The sequence below is a fragment of the Loxodonta africana genome, chromosome 6 (genome assembly GCF_030014295.1).
Source record: "Loxodonta africana isolate mLoxAfr1 chromosome 6, mLoxAfr1.hap2, whole genome shotgun sequence".
NCBI lineage: Eukaryota > Metazoa > Chordata > Mammalia > Proboscidea > Elephantidae > Loxodonta > Loxodonta africana.
The window spans coordinates 87691280-87712509 of record NC_087347.1 but is presented as its reverse complement, the minus strand read 5'-3'; the positions used below and the strand labels follow the sequence as shown (position 1 = coordinate 87712509).

The window sequence follows — 21230 nt, the reverse complement described above, 5'->3', positions numbered from 1 at the left end:
CTATAACAAGAAGGTCAACTTGAAGAGGAACGGCGTTGCATTCATCTTCAAAAAGAACATTTCGAGATCTATCCTGAAGCACAACACCGTCGGTGATAGGATAATATCCACACGCCTACAAGGAAGAACAGTTAATGTGACTATTATTCAAATTTATGCACCAAAACTAAGGCCAAAGATAAAGAAATTGAAATTTTTTACAAACTTCTGCAGTCTGAAACTGATTGAAATACAGTCAGGATGCACTGATAATTACTGGTGATTGGAATACATAAGTTGGAGACAAAGAAGGATTGGTAGTTAGAAAATAGGGCCTTGGTGTTACAAATGCTGCTGGAGATTGCATGATTGAATTTTACACGACCGATTTTTTCATTGCAAATATCTTTTCTCACCAACATAAACCGCAACTATACATGTCGACCTTGCCAGATGGAATATGCAGGAATCAAATTGACTACATCTGTGGAAAGAGATGATGGAAAAACTCAATACCAACAGTCACATTAAGGCCTGGGACTGACTGTGGATCAGACCATCAATTATTCATGTGCAAGTTCAAGTTGAAGCTGAAGAAAATTAGAAGACCACGAATGTAAAGTATGACCTTGAGTATATTCCACATGAACTTAGAGACCATCTCAAGAATAGATTTGACGTGTTGAACACTAATGACCGAAGACCAGACGAGTTGCAGAATGACATCAAGGATATCACACATAAAGAAAGCAAGACATCATCAGAAAGACAGGAGAGAAAGAAAAGACCAAAACGGATGTCAGATGAGACTTTGAAACTTGCTCTTCAATGTTGAGTAGCGAAAAAATGAAAGGAAAAAATGAAGTAAAAGAGTTGAACGGAAGATTTCAAAGGGTGGCTCAAAAAGGCAAAGTATTATAATGACATGTGCAAAGACCTGGAGATAGAAAACCAAAAGGGAAGAACACGTTCAGCATTTCTCAAGGTGAACGAACTGAAGAAAAAATTCAAGCCTCAAGTTGCAATACTGGAGAATTCTACACGGAAAATATTAAACAATACAGGAAATGTCAAAAGAAGATAGAAGGAATATACAGAGTCACTATACCAAGAAGAACTGGTCGATGTTCAACCATTTCAGGAGGTAACATATGATTAGAAACCAACGGTATTGAAGGGAGAGGTCCAAACTGCATTGAAGGCCTTGGTGAAAAACAAGCCTCTGGGAACTGACACAATACTAACTGAGATGTTTCAATAAACGGATGCAGTCTGGAAGTGCTCACTCATCTATGCCAAGAAATTTGGAAGACGGCTACCTGCCCAACCAACTGGAAGAGATCCATATTTATGCCCATTCCCAAAAAAGGTGATCCAAGTGAATGAGGAAATTATTGAACAATACCATTAACATCATATGAAAGCAAAATTTTGCTAAAGATCATTCAAAAGTGACTGCCGCACTGTATCAACAGAGGACTGCCAGAATATCAAGCTTGATTTAGAAGAGGACATGGCCAAGGATATCACTGCTGATGTCAGATGGATCCTGGCTGAAAGCAGAGAATACCAGAAAGATGTTTACCTCTGTTTTATTGACTATGTTAAGGCATTCAACTATGTGGATCATAACAAACTACAGATAACATCGCAGAGAACAGGAATTCCGGAACACTTAATTGTGCTCATGAGGAATCTGTACATTAATCAAAAGGCTGTTGTTCAGGCAAAACAAGGGGATACTGCACGGCTAAAAGTCAGGAAAGATGTGTGTCAAGGTTGTCTCCTTGCACCATACCCATTCTATCTGTGTGCTCAACAAACAATCCGAGAAGCTGGGCTATATGAAGAAGAACGTGGTATCAGGATTGGAGAAAGATTAACAACCTGCATTATGCAGGTGACACAGCCTTGCTTGCTGGAAGTAAAGAGGACTTGAAGTACTTACTGATGAAGATCAAAGACTGTAGCTTTCAGTATGGATTACATCTCAACATAAAGAAAACAAAAATCGTCAAAACTGGACCAAAAAGCAACATCATGATAAATGGAAAAAAAGCTGAGGTTGTCAAGGATTTCATTTTACTTGGACCCACGATCAATAGCCATGGAAGCAGCAATCAAGAAATCGAAAGACGCAGTGCATTGGGTAAATCTGCTGCAAAGAACCTCTTTAAAGTGCTGAAAAGTAACGATGTCACCTTGAGGACTAAGGTGCACTTGACCAAAGCCATGGTGTTTTCAATCACGCATATGCATGCGCAAGCTAGACAATGAATAAAGAAGACCTAAGAATTGACGCCTTTGAATCACGGTGTTGGAGAAGAATCCTGAATATACCATGGATTGCCAAAAGAATGAACAAATCTAGAAGTACAACCAGAATGCTCCTTAGAAGCAAGGATGGCAAGACTGCTTCTCATATACTTTGTACACGTTATCAGGAGGGAGTAGTTGTGGAGAGGACATCATGCTTGGTAGAGGGTCAATGAAAAAGAGGAAGGCCCTCAAGCAGATGGACTGACATAGGGGCTGCAATAATGGGCTCAAGCATAAAAACAATTGTGAGGATAGCACAGGACAGGGCAGTGTTTCATTCCATTGTGCACGGGGTCGCTATGAGTCGGAACCAACTCACGGGGAACTAACAACAACATTCCTTCCCAGTCAATGCCCTCGTTCACAGGATGAGACTTTGGGCTTGGTTTTTAGCAATCTCAGCTTTGCAGCTACACGAGATAAGGGGTTTTTTTCAAGGTAGATATAGAAACTTTCAGGTCATTTATACAGAGCTTGAGCTGGGAATCTGAAGCCCTAAGCACATCCCTTTCTTTCTCCACTTTTTCCAGCAGAGTTAGAAATGAACAGCCTATCTCATTATAGTCGCTAACTTGACAAAAATGTTCTAAGGTATAAAATGCATGGTCACCCAGAACCTTGCCTTTTGTAAGTATTTTACTAGGATTATCCAATGGTGATATTTTGGGTATCTCTATTGCCATCTCACACCATGGATTATGAGTACCCTCTTTACCACTGGAAATGGAGGCACTAGTGCCTTAAATCTAATCAGATTATAGAGAACCAATTCTAGATACTCCAGAACCAATGAAAAACTTCATCCTTAAGATTCTGTTTTTCTAGAACCACTCTCAGTATCAAAATTTATATTTGTCAGGGTTCTCCAGAGAAAGAGAACTAGTAGAAGATATATATCTATAAGTAAATAATCACATATCTCTATTTATACATAGATATAAATATACGACATATTTGAAGGAATTGGCTCATACAATTGTGAGGCCTGCCAAGTCTGAAATCTGTACGGCAGGCCAACAGGCTAGAAACTAAGCAGGGGTTGACACGACATTTCTTGAGGCAGAATTTCTTCTTCAAGCAACCTCAGCTTTTACTCTTAAGGCCTTCAACTGATTGGATGCTGCCTATACCCATTATAAAGGGTATTTTCCTTTACTTAAAGTCCACTGATTATAGATATTAACACATTCATAAAATACCTTCATAACAACACCTAGATTAGTATTGATTAACTGGGTACTAGCCTAGACAGCCCTGGTTGCGTACTGGGTAAGAGCTACAGCTGCTAACCAAGAGGTCAGCAGTTCAAATCCACCAGGCGCTCCTTGGAAACTCTATGGGGCAGTTCTACTCTGTCCTACAGGGTCACTATGAGTCGGAATCGACTCGACAACAACGGGTTTTTTCATTTATAGCCTAGGCAAGTTGACAAAGTTAAACATCAAACCACTGAATTATACGCTTTAAAAGGGTTAAGCGTGTATTTCATGAATTTCACTTCAAAAACAGGAACAAAACTCCTTGTTGACTCATTCTTTCAACATTTACAGGGTACTCATGGCATGAAGGAGCCCTGGTGGCACAGTGGTTAAGAAACTATGACTGCTAACCAAAAGGTCAGCAGTTTGAATCCACCAGCTGCTCCTCGGAAACCCTATGGGGCAGTTCTACTCTGTCCTACGGGGTCACTATAAGCTAGAATCGATTCCATGGCAATGGGTTTGGTTTTATTGTTCTATTTTGTTTTATAGCGCAAAAGAACTACGCTTTGTTTATCCCAGATATCAGGGCAGCATGTAGTGACAGAGTATAAAATATAGAATGGAGACAGACATACCCAGTATCCTCAGAGGAGCTGATGACATAAAATTGAGAAATACTCTTGAAGTCTTCCTTGTGAAACTGTGTATTCTCTTTCATTGGAGGTTTTTGGATTATATAGAGGATCAATATTTAAGACGGCCCAAGCACGTAAATACTATTAAAAAGCCAAGGTTAAAAACAAACCCTGAATTTTCAAATTCTATTTTTCATGGAACTTACAATAAATTTCAGTGGATATTCTTTAAATATTTTGCCTTGGCACTTTGATTAATCACCCACCCCAAAAGTTGCTTCCAATTTCTTTCTATACATCTGAATCCTACCCTTCCTTCTGTGTACAGTTGTAATGCCATATCCTCAATGCTTACAATGAATTTTATTCAACCACATTACAATTCATTCTATTACCTCAGAATTCCTATAACCTGATTTATATAAACTACTGATTTGCCATTTATAGTATACAGTTATTTTATTTTTATACGTATTCATATGTATTTATCTTAGCTATGCATCTCAACCGTAGGAGCCAAAGGTTCCAGGACTTTGAGGCCCTTAGGACTTTGACTTATACGGCATTAAAATGTGGGTAGAAAAAGTCAAACATGTAAGAGGGATCCTTATGAATTTTTCAAAAATTAAAGATGTCAAATAAATTAAAATGTTACCACCTCCAAATTTTTCTCTTAAACCTGAAACACACGAACTGTCAATAGTATTTCTCATTACTAGTATAAATCACCTGGATCAAGTAATTCTTCTAATAAAATTTCCAAAGTGCTTAAAACAGGGAGTTATTTTAGTATAATTTTAAAATATCCAAGAAAAATGTACTGAATGTGCATTTTACAATTATGGAACCACAAAACACAGCAAAGGACGTGGCCATAAAGTTTAAAATTCTTTGTTTTGCCAAATGTCTTAAAATAATTTATTTATTTACAACTTTATTTTAAATAATGAATCACAAACATAAATAATACCTATGCGGCCTGCTGTTCTTTTTGGATAAATGTTCTTTAAAAAATCATTGAGGATTTAGCATTAATACTATTGTTTTATCTAATATCTTTAACATGTATGATAATCTGAACAAAGTATGATAATCCCAATAACAAAGTTTAGAAATCCCACACAGAGAACAGTACTGCGGTGTAATAGATCACTTTGTGTATGTTACTGTTGTTGTTAGGTGCTGTCGAGTCAGTTCTGAGTGGCTGGTAGATCTGAACAGCCAATCTTTTGGTTAGCAGCTAAGCTCTTAAACACTGAGCCACCAGGGCTCCAAATGAAGTATAGGAAGTTTTATGCGTATGTCCTGAAAAATTTTATTCTAAATATATGATTCTTAAAAATAATGTAAAGCTCTCCCAAGAGGAAAGGAAAAGGAGCAATAGTGCATTTAAAAAAGTAATCTATAATAATGGGTATTTTTAAGATATGTAGACTAGGAACTATATCCTTGACAAAACATTTTTCAAAATAAGGGGCTAAAAAAATCTAAAAATGTCATTTCCTTCCTTTTAAATTATAGGAAGATGCCATACCTCAACGGGCTATTCTTAAAACATTTAGAATATAAAATAAATACTTGAATATTTTTTTTATTTTACTTGCTATTATATCCAACTATTTATCTGTACCTGACAGTTTCTATTATAGTATTATTTAAATAATAATATCTGGCAATTGAGATACTATTTGCAATACAAGCAGTAGTACAAAACTTGTAATTTACAAAATAATTGTGAGAGTAAATTCTATCTAATTGTAAATTCCATTTAACATTCTTTTAATTTTTATTGTGCTTTAAGTGAAAGTTTACAAATCAAGTCAGTCTCTCATATAAAAATTTATACTCACCTTGCTGTATACTACTAATTGCTCTCCCCCTAATGAGACAACACACTCCTTCCCTCCACTCTCTTTTTGTATCCATTTGGCCAGCTTCTGCCCCCTCTGCCCTCTCATCTCCCCTCCAGACCAGAGATGCCAAGAGAGTCTCATGTGTCTACTTGATCCAGGAAGCTCATTCTTCACCAGTATCATTTTCTATCCCATTGTCCAGTCCAATCCCTGTCTGAAGAGTTGGCTTTAGGAACGGTTCCTGTCTTGAGCTAATAGAAGGTCTAGGGACCATGACCACCAGGGTTGTTCTCGTCTCAATCAGACCATTAAGTCCGGTCTTTTTACGAGAATTTGGGCTCTGCATCCCACTGCTCTCCTGCTCCCTCAGGGGTTCTCTGTTGTGTTCCCTGTCAGGGCAGTCATCGGTTGTAGCCGGGCACCATCTAGTTCTTCTGCTCTCAGGCTGATGTAGTCTCTGATTTATGTGGCCCTTTCTGTTTCTTGGGTTCATAATTACCTTGTGCACATTCTTTTTATATTAAATAGGCAGGATAAAATATTTTTGAATCTCATAAAGTGGTAGAGTTTTTCTTAGAGAAGGATGTTCAAGCAAAACTGATATTAAATTTCCTGTTGTTGTTATGCTAAATTAAACATGTGATCTACAAATCATGTCTAATTCTTGATTAAAGAAAAATACTATACAATTTCACTTTTAAGTGCTAAATAGAGCAATGCTTGGTCTCCAATAAAAACAACAGAATAAAAAATATTTCTAAACAATGGCAATCGAAAAGAGTATTTTAATATATTCTACACATTAAACCTAAACATGATTAACGTCAGAGGTCACTAGCCACAAAACTAAGAGTTATGTTTATTGTAAAGCAATATTTATATATACATTTTCCAATGAGAATTTTAAAACATAGTGTATTTGAGATACAGACACATACATCACCCACACAGACTCAGTTCATTTTTATTTTTCCTCTTCTCATCACAGTCATGCATGTTCAGGCAACACCGTACTGCATATAAGTCAATGGTCCCATGAGGTTATAACAGAGTTCAGAAATCTCGAGTGGAAAACGGTACCGCAGTGTGATAGATCACTTTGGTGTGGCCTTTCCAGCCATGGTCTTATAACTCCCACCCAAGTGACTGGGTGGGACTGTGTGATAGGGTAATTGTAGCCCACCAAAGGGATTGGTCAGTTTTTGCCATCCTGCGGGACTTGGGGTGAGGCATCCTAGAGACAGGAAAGAGAAGATACCACCACTGCCAAGGAAGACGAGACCATAGGAGATGGTGTAGTGGGCATCCCAGCCCATAGAACGAGAAAGTTGAGCGCCTTTGGGCAGAGACTGAGAGCCACGGGGAAGCGTGCCTGTGAGCACAGCTGCGAAGAGGCTGTCCTGATGGAAGAACTGAATCCTTGAGTGTTCCTGAGCCTGAACTGTAACCTGTTACTTCCCTAATAAACACCATAATCGTCAGTATGGTCTGTGAGTTCTACGTGGCCACTGCGATGAACTATAGAACCCAGAAGATAAGTACAGGGTGCTGTGGGAAGTACGGTTGGTGTCAGAATTGGTAAAGACAGCATAGAGAGTAGCCCTGTCTGACCCCTGCCTCACGGGAATCAGCCTTGGACTGTTGATTTTGATTCTCCTTTCCACTTGTGAAGTTAGAGGAGGAGGTCAAACACTGCCCCCATGCCATTTTTACAAGTAAGTGGCAGACATAACTGGATGCAGCAAATGCAACAGCTTTGCACACACAACACGTGTATCTCACATCTCCTGTATACATAATATGGTGTTTGCACAACCTCCAAATCACTTAACGTCTTATTTCACAGAATGTATCATAGACGTGAAGCAACACACAACTAAGTAATAATGGAGACAACTGTAAAATATTCCTTGCCTTTTAACAGGAAATATGTTCCCATTTATTGTGACTGATGGAGCCCTGGTGGCGCAGTGACTAAGTGCTCAGCTGCTAAACCAACAGATCAGCAGCTCAAATCCATCAGCAGCTCTGCTGCTGATAATGGCAGCCAGAGGCATATCTGAGAAAGGAGACCTATAGCAAGCGCTAAAATTGCGCCCCTTAGGGCTGTAGTGAGGTAACAAGCACCCAGGAGCAATCTCTAAGTGCGCTCCCCCCAATTCAAGCACCCAGGGGCAATTTCTAAGTTGCACCCACTTCCAATTTCAAGATAGACATTGATAGCAGCAACACATCAGCAGAAACGCCTTCCCCCCACTTGCCCAGCTGTTTCAGTCAGGCATCTTTCATATTTGTGGCGCCTCAAAATGTCATTCTGTGCTTCATCGGGCACTGCCTGGGACTTGAGCCTAGGGGAGAGTGCCCCTCTCTGTCCCCCCTTGCTATGCCCGTATCTGCCATGCTTGAGGAAGGACACTGGGCCATATTGAGTCAGTAGGAACTGTTCAGCACCCCACACCCCTTCGAGTGGCGGTCGGGGCATGTACCATACCCACCACGCCTTAGACACCTCTCTGGTAGCAGTCTGCTTCTGTAAAGATCTACAGCCTTGGAAACCCTACGGGACAGTTCTACTCTGTCCTATAGGCTTGCTATGAATCAGAATCGATTTGAAAGCGATGGATTTTTTTTTGTCTGGTCACAGGGACTGAGAACCTGTATCATATAGTCTTCACAAATAAAGGTAATTTACTAAATTGCCTGTATGAACTGATGAAATGCCGAATTTAAAATGTTAAAAAAAATTTCAGGAAAACAAATTTTCTCTTACTTAAAATGTAGTAATGTATTTTTTTAATAGTTGTATATTTTAAAAATCTATTTTATATTCGAGTCTTATTAAGCATATTCTTTCTTCATCTACCTTGTATTCATCATTTTTATTAATTTCTTTTTAAGTACACATTCCTTTTCTGCATAAAATCAATAAGGAATATTGCAAAGACAGTCTGTGCCAATTTTGCTCTATAACCTTTTCTACACTGAACAACAGCAAAAATTCCACATTTGGTTCTGCTACCAAGCAAACATGTCTGAATAGGGCATTAAAGCTTCTATTCATTGTTCAAGAGTTGCAGTTTTCCCAATTAGGTTGATTTAGAAGCAAAGTGTTGTAGTATTTTCAGTTTTTTCTACACATTATCTTTTAATAAAGAAAATAAACGCTAATAGTTTCTAAGTGCCTTTCTTCCAAGTATAGATAAAACACTGGCAGTTTTTTATCTCTGAACACTATCAAGAAGAATTATAAAAATTTAACTTAAAAAACTCCTTACCCAAATTTTTTAGAGACAAATTTTCATCTGCCCAATTAATAATGGTTTTGATAATGGTTCATTTATTCAGATAAAGAATTGTTAATAAACCAAACCAAACCCAGTGCCGTCGAGTCGATTCTGACTCATAGCGACCCTATAGGACAGAGTAGAACTGCCCCATAGAGTTTCCAAGGAGCGCCTGGCGGATTCGAACTGCTGACCCTTTGGTTAGCAGCCGTAGCACTTAAACACTATGCCACCAGGGTTTCTGAATTGTTAACAAGGTCTATTAAAATCCTGATATACAACTTCTTAAAATAATTTTACAAGTAGTCTCCAATTCACGTTTCCAACATAAGCTGAAAAACTCATTTTTTGATTTTTTAGTTTTTGTTATTATTGCCTTTTATTTTCAGTGTCTTCATTAATCCAATCTTTATCTGTCTTTGGGGACTGGAAACATTACATATAAACTTACAGATATATTTTAATACACATGCTCGCAAATACATGAGAAAACAGACAAATCATAAAAATTTACTCCGATGATGAAATTAACAACTGATGCTTTTGATGGTACAAAACGCTGAATAAGATCACACTATAGGCCTGGTCTACAATGAAGTCCGATTAGTGTCCTAACACTGAAGTCGGAATTTTAACAGTTTTGGGCCTGTGCACAGTTCAATTGTCATATGTCGTTAGAGTTGAAAATTGCCCAGTTTTCTATCTGTTACAATTCCCGATACCAAAACCAACTTCATCGCAGACCAGGCCAGAGCCTGCTATACGACAGTGTTTTTTACACTAAATCATAACAATGAACATCTGCAAGTGAACATCTAAGAATGGTAACATCTGCAAATTAGGCACTACCATATTTTATTCGTACATATTATTAATGATAAAATGTACCAAACAAAAAAACAGACAGTTGTTAAGTACAGTTTATCATAACTCAAATATATCATAAGTCAGGGACTGCCTGTAGTTTGGAGCCCTCGTGATGCAGTAGTTATGTGCTTGGCTGATAACCAAAAGTTCAGCAATTCAAATTCACCAGCCACTCCTTGGAAACCGTATGGGGCAGAGTTTTACTCCGTCATATAGTGTCACTATGAGTTGGAATCAACTCAGTGGCACAAAACAACAACTTGTATTTGAGAACAACTCTAGCAATTTATATTACTAGCACTAAATATAACAGCAAAATTGATATACCAGTAAAACATTCAGTTATCAATCTGAGGAAGTAAAGCCTAACACAAAACAGTTATTATCAATATATTTACAAAACTGTTAAAAGATCGAAGAAACCAAATATTAATTGTTTTTCACATTTTCATTCACATCCTAGAGCCTCAGTGTGCAAAGACATACTCAAAACTTTCAAGTAAATATTTCAAAGTTTATAAGCTTAAAAAAACACCTTAATAAATGGTCTTTAAAACTATGAAATATTACTTTCCTGAGAAGAGTCTTCCCACAAATTTAGTGAAAATTACCCCACCCTAACAAACGAAAAAATTACTGAATTAGTATTCACTAAAAATGAGTTAAAATATAATTTTTTAAAGTACAGAGTTCTTAGCTTTGAAGAGAATATTTAAGCCTAGCTTTGAACAAAATCACCAACCACTACCAATCTGTTTTATATGTCGTGCTAAAGGCAAGAATTTCAAACATTAAATATAAGCTAAACATTTTAAAGTATGTCACCACTCCCATGCTATTTATGATGACATAATAGAGAAACTACAAGATTCCTTCTACACTGTCCGTGGTACAAATGGCAGACTTGCTGTCAAGAGTGGCTAAAGCTCCATGGTGAGAAACTTAGATTGGACTCTAGGGTAGGAAACAGGGCTATTTAAAAAACCAACTAAGTAGAGTGCATGTGTGTACTTGTATAGTATTTTATTTTACTTATGATATGCAAAAGTACTGGTGACATGTTTTCAAATAACTGAAGTACATTAAATGGTTTTAGCAAAGTGCTGTGAAAGGGGGAAAAGAATAGTGGAAATAATAAATTAAGATAATTCCTAGGCAGGTTGTTAGTGTAACATGCATTGTATAATGCAAAGCCAGTTAAGTGTATTGGGTAATTCTGGAGGAAATGAGAGAATCACCATTCCTTATAATTGAATAGGTAGGTGACAGAAATGCAGAACAGTATTAATTCATGAAAAAGCTTCAAAAGAAAGGCAAAAATTTTTATTTTTCTGAACCATAACAGAAAACCCAGAAATAAGTTTAGTATAAATTAAAAAAAAAAGACAAAAGTGGTTTTTCTAATCATAGAGAAATGATTGGAAAGAAATGTTGCTGGCATACTCACTATCTACTGTGAAGAAAATAGACTTGGATTCTATTAGCTTATTCCATATACAAAAATAAATTTGAAATCAACTAAATTTAATCTGGAAAATTTAGGCTATTCCACGATACAGTTCAGAGACTTAGGGTAAGACTTTTTAATCTAAGCTGGAAACACTGAAGTTATAAAAGAAATCACAGACATATTTTACCATACAGGGTTATACATGGTAAAAGGAAATAAATGCAAAGTCAACAGACAAGAAAGTAGAAAAATCATTGCCAAGGCAGAGGACAGATTGCTAAAATCTATTACAAATTGACAAGAAAGGAAAAATAACCAAATAGAAAAATGGGCAAACAGATAAATGTGGATTCGGACAACAGGTGTTAAGTTAAAAAAGAGAAAGATGCATGTTTAAATTTGATTCTCTTTTATAAAATAAATGGGTTTTAAAAACTGCATATGTATATGAGTAATTTCGTGTGTGTGTATATATATGTGTGTACACACATATACCTATTACTTTATGATTGTGTGACCATGTAGAAAAAAATGTGGACAGGCAGAAAAAATGTGGAAGGATACGTACTACTCTGCCAAGAAGAATTATAAGATGTCTGTGGGGTAGTACATGGAGACAGGAGAACCAAACTAAAAAGGAAATAAAAGGGTGGGGGGGGAATAAAAGAAAAAGGGAGGGAAAAGAAATGATAGAGGCTATACTAAAATAGTCAATACGTATGAAGTAATCACATTCATACAATTTTATAAAACTGTACAAATACGTACCAAAGAAAAGACGAAATTGGGGGATGCAGAGTAAACACTCGGGATTTATATCAGTATCTGGATGCGCTTCTGCTTCCAGTGTCAGAAAATATAGTCTGAAGTGACCACAGAGGCCAAACTCAGTCCTCGATTATTATCATTCTGAAGCCTTTTTTCTGGTGTTTTGGTAAACAGTATTATAGGAACAGAAATCAGTTCAATCTAGATTCATGGTTTAATTCTGGGGCCAGCAAACTGATTATGTAAAGAGTCAGAGATTAAACACTGTAGGCTTTGTGGGCCATACTGTCTCTGCCACAACTACTCAACACTGCTGTTGTACCATGAAAGCAGTCACTGAGTCATAGACATGATGGTTAATTTTATGTGCCAAGTTGGCTAGGCTACAGTACCCAATTATTTAATCAAACCCTAATCTAGGTATTGCTGTGAAGGTATTTCACAGATGTGGTTAACATCTACGATCAGTTGACTTCCAATAAAGATTACCCTTGATAATGTGGGTGGGCCTCATTCAATCAGTTGGAGGCTTTAGAATGAAATCTGAGGTTTCTTGGATAAGAAATTCTACTTCAAGGCTATAGATTGAACTCTCGAGTTTCTAGCCTGCTGGGATGCCCCACAGATTTCAGACTTGCCAGCCTCCATAATCATGCGAACCAATTAAATAAATCTCTTTATGTATACATATTAATATCCTATTGGTTCTGTTCCTCTGATACACAAACAATATGTAAACTAATGGGTATGACTGTGTTTCAATAAAATTATTTACAAAAACAGATTTGGCTTGCGAACCATAGTTTCCCAACCACTGGTTAAATCAATGACAAAAGATTGCTGCTTTTATCAAGCACTCTCTGTCTTAGGCAGTGTGAAAGGTGCTTCACATAAGGATTCCAAGTGTCCTGGTAACTAAGAATTGTTCCTGGCCAGGCCAGATATTCTGCAGCAACTATGAGCAGGGATGATCTTCCTAGAACCAGTGAGTACTAGACTGTAAGCTTAACTGTAAAGTTCAGAATTGGTGTCTCAGAAGGGTTTTGAGATGGTATCTTTCAGTATTTTTATATCTTTTTAACTATCGGTGTGAAAGAGCATTCCAAACCTAAGGCAATTGACATGACTGAGGCTTCTGACTGAGTTATAGGCCAAACTCCATCTTGTCTTAAGTGTTACTTCTGCCTTAGCATGTGATCTATAAGATAGAAAATTTTTACAAGACACTGTGCAGACTAAAATTAGGTCATGCTAAAGTAAGATTCTGCTTGCTCTCATTTTTGCTTGCACAGTGTTCCACGAAAGACATGAAGAAAAAGTTCTCAGAAAACGTTTGTTCAGATTGTTCTCAGATATTATGTAAAGATTAACTGATACCAAACAAAAACATCTGAGGTCTTGTAAGTTCTGCAAACTGCACCAAAATACTGCTGCTTTCCCTTTAAGCAGCGGAACACTTTGCAATTTCGCTTGAGTGCTGCCTGATTCAAATCACTCTATTTCTTCAATACACTCTGCTTTTACTTCTGACAGAATAAGAGCCGTAGTGTGCTACGGTATTTCTGGTGTCAGAAGCAGGACCAAAGGCACATTATCTTCTGCGGTTCCCAAGACTTCATGGATTCAGGCTAAGGTAACAGCTGAGCCACTTGGGCTCTCCATCTTTGTGGGGGCGGGGTTCTCAGGAGTTGCCTAAGGTAAATAACCTCTTGGATTCGAACTCCACTCTTTTTGCATTGCAGCTCTTCTAGTATTATTGTTATATCTGGTGTTGCATGTACTTTCAGTTTTACTTGCAAGTAATGGGTAATGCCAATTCAGAGGAGAAGGTGAAGGCTACTGCCTGTTTTGTGAACAAGCACTTTGGTCATGTAACATTCTCGTTCTTATGTAGTTGTTGGCATCACTTAACAAGTGACAATTTAGAAGATCAGTGGCCACTGTGGGAATATTTTGATCTCTCCAAGTGAACTTCTCTGCACAGTAAATTGGAAAATGAAAATCGAGGCTACCAATTAAACAACTTCTATGGGATGTCCATTTTGATTGGTATATAGAGGTCTCTAAAACACATCAGGACAATGACATTGCTTCCAAGTTTACTGAACAAAGTAAAGAACTGCAGGGTCAAAATCCAGTTACAAACCTTTGTCTGAAATGCCTCTTGTAATTGTTTGTATTTGGATTTTTGTTTGGACTCCCTAATGACAGTAGCCACTTTAGGGTCCTTTCCAATTAGAGAGACTAGTATATTTAAGGTCTACAATAAGAGATTAGGTTTCTAGCCAGCAGAATGAATTAGGTTCAGAAAGATCAAACCAGATTTTGTATGTTTGTATAAAAAAAAAAAAGTTCTAAGTCAAGTAAACAGAAATTTTACTTGAATTACTAAAACAGAGAGCCACAGCACCTCTGTCAATTCCCAAACCTGAGCTAACTGCAGCCACAAAAAATAAGTAGGCATGAGTTAGAGCATCTTCAAAGCCTCTAGAGTGCTTGCCACTGACAGAAAGACACCCATGAAAGGATAAGCTGGGACATGAGATGGGCCAGAGCACTAGACCAGCTGCAAGACAACTCTTATGTGATAAAGTTACACTGTGAAACAAAACACTGACCAAACCCTGTGGTAGATCCGCTGCAGTTGTTTTTGTTGTTAGGTATCATCGAGTCAGTTCCAACTCATGGTGACCCTACGTACAACAGAATGAAACACTGCCTGGCCCTGTGCCATCCTCACCATCATTATCATGCCTGAGCCATTGTTCCTCTTTTTTGCTGACCCTCTACTTTACCAAGCATGATGTCCTTCTCCAGGGCCTGGTCCCATCCGATAACATGTCTAAAGTATGTGAGGCAAAGTCTTGCCATCCTTGCTTCTAAGGAGCATTCTGGTTGTACTTCTTCCAAGACAGACTTGTTCGTTCTTCTAACAGTTCATGATATATTCAATATTCTTTGCCAACACCATAATACAAAGGTATCAATTCTTCTTCTGTTTTCCTCAGTCATTGTCCAGCTTTCACATGCATATGAGCCAATTCAAAATACCACAGCTTGGGTCTGATGTACCTTAGTCCTCGAAGAGACCTCTTTGCTTTTCAACACTTAAAAGAGGTCTTTGCCACACAGATCTGCTCAATGCAATATATCATTTGATTTTCTTAACTACAGCATCCATGGGCATTGACTACGGATCCAAATAAAATGAAATCTTTGACAACTTCAATCTTTTCTGTTTATCATGATGTTGCTTATTGGTCCAGTTGTGGGGATTTTTGTTTTCTTTATGTTGAGGTGTAATCCATACTGAAGGCTGTAGTCTTTGATCTTCATCAGTAACTGCTTCGAGTCCTCTTCACACTCAGCAAGATCCCTGCTAGAGATCTTATTTGACTCTGGGAGACCAAAATGTCAACCTAATCCTCAACATCCTTGATAAACGAGCCTGGATTGCGTGCCCCCTTCCCCTGCCCCACACACAAACTTGGACGCTGGTTTGGGGCTCATGTTCAAAAACACTATAAGCTGAATATATCTGAAATAATTTTGAATTTCAGTGATCACTTTAGGAAATGAGTTCCTATTTATGTTGTCTCTTTTTTCCTCTGGGGAACTTTTTTTTGATGTTCAGGTTTGTCAGAGGGTCTGATATTCCTCCATTCCGAGACTCTGACAAGTTAATGAGTTTATCTAGGACCTGCTTTTCTGTTGAACTGAGGCAACCTCATCCAACAATTGCTGCATACATTTTAAGAAACTAGGTTCGCTATAAGTTTGTGTTATGCAGTGTTGAGTATAAGCCTGAGGTTCGAGCTGGCCTCAAAGACCGGTAACTTTATGTGGTTTTTCTGTTTGGTTCTGTGTCTGACCTTCTGTCTTGTCTTGGGAAGCCATGACTAGCAGTTTCTAGGGTTTTTTTTTTTAATCTCACGAGGCAGTCATTTAAGTCTTAGAAAAACTGCTCCTCATGCCTGCCTTATGCGTTGGGCTTTCAATAGCTACTTTCAGAAAAATCTCACACAAATTAGTCTATTTGAAAAGTGAACTGAAAAAAAGATAAATTATTTTAAATTGCTTCTTTAAAGTATCTTATAAAGCACACAAAAGGCAAAGTTATGAAAATATAGTAATTTCCTACCTCTGGATAATATTATTAAATTAGATTACAATATTTCTTCAAACAACTTACTCTGACTGGTTTAATAATAAATAAGCACTTATATAAATCAAAAAGTCCTAAGGGTCCCAGCAATTAATGAAAATAAATTCATTCTGACAAAGGTTTTTGCTTATGCCAACCCTGAAGGTAAAATCTTAAAGGCAAAATCTATGTATCTTAAGCTAGATACTACATGACATGCGTTTCATTTAAGGAGAATAATTTTATTAATAATAAGATAATTTATATGGACAAACTTAAGTTTAGATTGAGAAAATATAAAAAATGGTAAAAAAAAATTTGCATGAAAATATAGACTATTTAGGCAAACTTTACCTCAATGGTAAATACATTTTGAAGTTTATCAGTTCATACTTTTTATGCCATAGAGAAAGAATACATATATATTTTAGGCCTAGTAATCATTGTATTCATTTTTGCTACTTAAAGAGTTTTACTATAAAAAATATGTAACAAAGACAAGAAACTTAGAAGATTTATTAAGAGGGAATTTGTTTGATATGGCCAAAATTCTTATTTGCTGCAGCTAGAAGTTTAATGGGTTAATTTATGAGAATTTTTAAGAGCTTTAATGTCACATAGTAAAGAACTCAGTTTCTTGTTGTTAAGACATCACAATTTTCTTTGACTACTAGGTTGAAGAGTTCATTGTATTCTTGTGCAATCTGACTTGAAAGCAAGAGTTTGGCAAAATAAACTCCTGAGTTAAAAAGCAAGCTGTATGTCTTAAAGAAACTAAGGTTTTTATCTTTAAGATCTTCAATTATATAACTCAAGTATTTTTTTCTTGGTGACCTATGACACACTCCTGACAACTCTGAAACTTCATGGAAAGCCATGTAAAGTTTGTTTTTGCTTTATAAAGAGAAAAATGCTAATAAAAAGGTTTATTTAATATGCTATGAATTACATCAAACCATGCTGTCAAATCAGAAATACCAAATTTTCTTTGAGTTAAAATTTATGTGTCAGCAATATTTGCCTGATATTAGACAAGTGCATAATATTGTCACAATTTTATATTTCAATTGCTCACACTGTTACAACTTTGTTTCCTTTGAATCTAGCATCATCAAGGCTAATAGCTTTAGCTGGGGTATTCACATCATTTACTCACAGAGTTTTTATTACTATCTAGCTATTTTTTTTAGCTATTTAGGTATTGATGATCTCGGTAGATTCTTAATATATCTTGACTATTTAGTATTGCAGAAACCCTGGTGGCATAGCGGTTAAGAGCTCCTAACCAAAAAGTCGGCAGTTCAAAGCTACCAGGCGCTCCTTGGAAACCCTAAGGGGCAGTTCTACTCTGTCCTAAAGGGTCACTATGAGTCGGAATCAACTTGATGGCAAAGGGTTTTTTTTATTTGTTTAGTATTATGTCTCAAGATTATTATGTGTTATATCTGAAGTTCTTTGAAAGGAAGGTTAATCATTATGTTTACCAATTTTTTTGTCTAAAGTTTCTTTTTAATTTTTATTTAGCTTTGCACTGCTTTTGTAATTAATTCCCATCAGGTCTTTCACTTTTAAGAATTATTATTATTATAAGTTAACCACAGGCATTTTTAAGTTGTCATCTTCAGATAACTTTTACCTTACTAATTCACTAAAAACACTTGACCAAAAAAAGCCTTTGTAAACAAGAATCAGACTCCCAACCCCTACCTAGTATCTCCCCAGGATAAGTACATGTATTGGGAAAAACATCAATTGAAGAACTTATTGGAACCCCTCTTCAAAAGACCATACTTAGTGTTACTAACTAACCCCTAAAAAACTAAATTAAAAGGAATTAAGCCTTGAGTTCATTTATGTCAATTAAAAAAAAAAAAAAGAACAACCAAACCCACTGCTGCTGAGTCAATTCCAGCGTATGTATTATTTCAACTAGAAAGAGCTAAAACACGTTTTTGGACTAGTCAGTCCTCTGGAGACTTAAACGTCACATTCTAATGCCCCTGCAGCCAGAAGCAGATGACATCTGAGGCACACAGCTAGTTCCAAGACCATGGAACAATATTATACGCACCTCGCTGAATTTTATGGACATTGCTTTATAATTGTAACTGTCCTTATGCTGTTGGCATTACTCTATTTACTTAGTAATCTTATTAATATAAAAAACCCAATTCCAGAAAACAGACCCTATGCCTGGGCCTTGCCTTGCTTAGATGACTGGCATATAGAAATGCAATGTACACTAGGCCTTCTGAGAGTACCATTAGATATACACTCCTATAATAAAAGTATATACTGGGTAAATTATTTGAAAATTCTAACACAAACCAGAAGTAATAATCAAATCAACCTCCGGGCCTTCTTACCTTGGCATGGTGTTGTTACACTTGCTCAAATTGCCAAGGACATTGCCAATGGCATGGAAGTCCAACAGAGATCTTTAGAATCTCTTGTTAAAGTAGTATTAGACAACAGACTTACCCTAGACTTTCTTTTAGCACAACCAGGAGGAATTTGTGCCATTACTAACACTTCTTACTACACTTGGATAAACACTACTGGAAAGTGGAATGAGATGTTTAAAAAAAATAAAAATTCACCAGAAAGCTACCTGACTACATTCAATACCCCCATGCCTGATTCCCCTTTCTTAAACATCTTTAGTTGGTTGCCCAATGGTATTAGTTCTTCACTATGTTCTATATTACACACTAGATTAACCATTTTAATTGCTGTTATAACTATCCTAGGCCTTGTCAAAAGTCTAAATATTTATACTCAACCAACTACTCCCCTTGCTATGCAACAAATTATGTACTTTGAAAAGACCATCTACCCAGAAGAGTTTGACCTTATACCTTGTTAGATGCCTTCTCCCTGTTAAGTTCTTCCTTCCAACTCAGCCTTGCTCTATGCGTGTTCCCACCCTGAAAGATCACTGAAGCAGAACATTCAAGCTACGGTATAGTGTAGCAACGGCCTACAACACCTGACTTGAACAGTGAATATCAGGTCAGTCCTAATAGAGTCCATATAGAAGAAAACGCTCTTTAGTGTGATCAAAAAACTCCTACCATAATTCTTGATCAAAAAGAAGGGAATGTGAAAGAACATTCCAAAACTAAGTTGCTTGACATGATGGAGGCTTCTGAGTTGTAAGCCAAACTCAATCTTGTTATAAGTTTTATTTCTGCCTTAACACGTGATCTATAAAAAAAAAATTTTTACAAGACACTGTACAGACTAAAAGTAGGTCATGCTAAAGGATACAGTTTTGCTTGCCCTCATTTTTGCTTGCACAGTGTTCCAGGAAAGTTATGAAGAAAAAGTTCTCAGAAAGTATTTGTTCAGACTGTTCTCAGGAAACATGTAAAGATTAACTGATACTGAATGGAAAATGTTTGAGGTCTTGTAAATTCTGCAAACTGCACCAACTCACTGTATAAATACCGTATTTTTACACGAACAACACGGACCTTCTACATTTGTTTGCCAACCATGCCCTCTTCCCACAGGGTATTTTCATAAGCATCGCTATGCCAATTTTCTTTACATGTTGCTATAAAAAAAAATTATATGTTGCTACAAAAAAAATTAGAATACTGCACTTAACAAAAATACCTCATGGGGGAGGACATGGTTGGCAAACAAACATAGAAGATGTGCGACATTTGTGTAAAAATATGGTACCACTGCTTTCCCTTTAAGCAGCAGAGCACTTTGCAATTTTGTTTGAGTGCTGCCCAATTCAAATTGCTTTATTCCTTCAATAAAACTCTTTGCTTTACTCCTGACAGAGTAAGAGTCTTTGTGCACTACAACACTGGCTTTGGGGATTAAACGTAGTGCTGCTAATCTGGCAGAAGTCAACCAACAAAATGTCCTGGATCATCATTTATTAAATGTGACATCTTCTAATAAAACTTGATAAGGGAAAAATAAAAACCAAAAAAACATTGACCAAAAAAAAAAAAAAAAAGCCTAAACTAAGCTTGTTGCTGTCAAGTTGATTCCAACTCATGGTAACCTCACGCGTTACACAGTACTACTGCTTCATAGGATTTTCTTGGCTGTAATCCTTACAGAAGCATGTTGCCAGCCCCTTCTTCCATGGTATCGCTGGGTGGATTCGAGCCACCAACCTTTTGGTTGGTGGTAGAGCACAAACCAATTGTGCTGCTCAAGGATCCTTCAACAGCACTAAATCAGGGGTTTATTATTTAAGGCATGAAAATAATTCCTTATATCAAAGATTTAAAGTAAAAGATTTTTAAGAAATGCATTCCTTAGAAGGAGGGGTCCTCAATCTATAGACTTTAAGTTAGTTGATGCCACCAGGCTCCCTTTCATATCTGAGGAGAAACTGGCATCCCTTGTTTTCAACTCAGGGACCTCACTAAAAGCATTCCTATATCATCCTGGGAATTAGCTCCTGTTCCTCAAAAGTTTAAGAAATAACCCACATTTAAAATGATTTGATTTACAAAAACCATATATAAGCACATCTTTTCAAAAACACACCAATTGTGCAAAATGGAGATTATCTAAAAGATATCGTCCTTGCCATAGGGAAGCTTCTTAGAAGGTTAGGTTGCGGGATAATAAAAAAGAGGGGAAAACAGGAACTTTGAAATTCAATACCTAAAAGAGAATTCTAAGCTATGAGGGTAGAGAAAGAAATATTTAAACATAAGTGTAAAGGGCTGTTACGACCACAGGCAGATGATAA

General features: G+C 37.0%; 1 protein-coding gene across 4 annotated transcripts in view; it reads right to left on the bottom strand.

Moving 5' to 3' along the window:
* Nucleotides 1-21230, bottom strand: part of BAZ2B (bromodomain adjacent to zinc finger domain 2B) — a 463153-nt gene that overhangs the window by 439494 nt on the left and 2429 nt on the right. The gene's annotated exons all lie outside the window — the stretch shown is intronic.